This window comes from Rhagoletis pomonella, unplaced genomic scaffold (assembly GCF_013731165.1).
Source record: "Rhagoletis pomonella isolate Grant_MI unplaced genomic scaffold, Rhpom_1.0 Rhpom_scaffold_00002, whole genome shotgun sequence".
Lineage (NCBI taxonomy): Eukaryota > Metazoa > Arthropoda > Insecta > Diptera > Tephritidae > Rhagoletis > Rhagoletis pomonella.
In genome coordinates, this window is record NW_023458556.1 from 8,658,579 (window position 1) to 8,660,998 (window position 2,420).

At 33.1% G+C, this 2,420-nt stretch overlaps 1 protein-coding gene across 4 annotated transcripts in view; it reads left to right on the top strand.

The window, feature by feature from the left end:
- Positions 1-2,420, top strand: part of LOC118732995 (glycine-rich cell wall structural protein 1) — a 172,159-nt gene that overhangs the window by 128,870 nt on the left and 40,869 nt on the right. The window lies entirely within an intron of this gene.

Consider the following 2,420-nt stretch of genomic DNA (forward strand, 5'->3'; position numbering starts at 1 on the left):
AAAAAAAAAAAAAAAAAAAAAAACAATAAACAGAACTGAAGCTTTCTCGTAGCTCGCAGTAATGTGGTGTGGTGTGCCAACAGCTGGGCTGCCAAACTTTTTTAAAATTCATTAAATTCCTTGTACAAGCTCACGAGCACCATTGCCGCAATGGCATACACACAGCAGCCTGCATGTTAATATATATACAAAAAAAAAAAAAACAATTGTTGGAAGAGTACTTCGCTAGCAATGTGAAACAAACGAGAGCTTCTACAGCAGACAAAAAAATTGTTTGCAACGCACGATTTTGGCGCGTAAATAAATCGCTCGCAGAACAACTCCGTTCCGTATGTTGGTATGTGTGAGAATGTTTGCATGCGTGCGTTGTGGCGCAGTGCAGTGATTTTCATTTTATGATATTTACGATTGAGAGAAAATTAAAAAAAATGTTTTCGTAAGTTGTTTGAAATAAAAAAGCAAAAATTAATTATGTAACTGAGGGAATTACAGTGAGTTTGCAAAAATTCTTTGCGTTAGCTAATGCTTCAGAATCACGCACACTGCATGAACATAAAGCGAATTGTGATAAGCGTTCAGAGAAAATCTACCCCATCTCTAGTCGCAGTAAATTACACCAGCACAATTTGGTTTTGCGTATATACAGTTCTTCCCTTCACTGTCTAAGCTGCTTTACTTTTCGCTTTTATTTTTGTCATTTTAATTGCAGTCGTTGCAGCCTTCTTCAAGCCTGTATAGGTTTAGTGGAACGTATTGTATGTAGCGTTGTATTTTTAGCAATCATAATTAGCTTTATTTGCAATGAAACAGCAAGGCAGATTTGCACAGCTTGACTCTGTCAGCAATCTCATCCGCCTGCCGATTTCGTCTCACACAGCTATCGCTCTCCCTGTATTGCTGTTGTCTTTGCTCGAACAGATTTCAATTCAAGCAGCTTAATTAAGATTTTATTTGTTCATGCTTGCTTCTTAAATATGAAGTCTACGCCTAGGAAATAATAAAAAATACAAGGCTTAGCTTTCACCCACATTCCATTGAATCGAGTTCAATAATACCAAAGCAAAGGATGTTTAATGTTTTTGAGTCGATTTTATTTAAAATGAGTATGTAAATATTATTGGTTGGACTTTGAAAATCAGAATATATACAATTTATTTTTTTTTGTTGAAGATGTTGCTCAGTTTCTTCATATAAGAGAATCATCGATCACACTTCGCATGGAAGAAAATGGCTGACACTGTTAACAAAAAAAAATCAAAAATCGACAGTAAGTTCTAGCTACTTCCAGCTTGCACTTTATACTAAAATTGAATTGCCTACAAAAGTGCGTACTCAAAATATTTCTAAGAAATCTATTTATAAATCTCGACATTTTTACGAAAATTTGTTGATTTTTTTAAATATTGCACAAAGTTTGAAACTTGGATTTATTCGGTATTTGGTGAAGAATAAACTATACTGTTATAAAAAATTATTAAAATAAAGTGGCAAAAAGATGTTTTGGTAAAACTTGTCTATCAGGCAAGTTCTAGAATTTACCAAAGTAATTTTGAATTAAAATTTAATGGGGTTGAAATTCACTAGGAAGTAAATTGCCGTACCTGCCTTTTGTGCCTTTCTAAGTGTGAAACGGGCTGTAATAGGATACTCAAAGAAACTAACTCCTCTTAAAAAATTTGTTTTATATTAAGCCAAACAAAACAACAACGTAGAATCACAATCAATTTAAAAAGTCATTCACCCTAGAAGTGAATAAAAGGGTCTGTTCAGTTAGTAAATAGTGCACCCAAAAGTATTCTGCAATATTTATTTGTCCATTTTTTGTGTCGAGATATTTGAAAAATCCGTATTTATGTTATGATAGGGTTTAGAACGTATAATATTTACATGAAAAGGAAAAACTCCAAGAAAATTTTGCTTCTATAGGTGGCTCAGAAGTCGAGATATGTATTTGAAAATCCGCATTTACAGTCCGATTTATTTGATATATACAACATGTATTACTTAAATGGAATGAAATAATTCCCCAAGATATTTAGTCGTTAGGTGTTGTGGTGATCGAGTTTTACTAATAAAAGATTGTCTTTAAAACTTTTGTTTTTAAATTACTTGTTACAAATATATGTTAAAAATTCCTCTACAGTTTTAAATCAAAAGAGACATTGCAGGACCATTATATCAGGGATAGCGTTCAAAATATTTGCTGGCACGGCATAAAACACGGACCCCCACCCCCCAGCCGTTTTAATCTTTTGTTTCCCCAAAAAATACCCATAATTCATTTCAGTCAAGTATTGGCTTACGCACAAAAATTATAAACCAAAATTATGTTTTATAGCTTTTTTAATGGCCCTCTTTCTCGCAGTTTGCCTACCAAGGATACATTTGCCTAAAACAAAAGTAGAATGAATTTTCTTTTT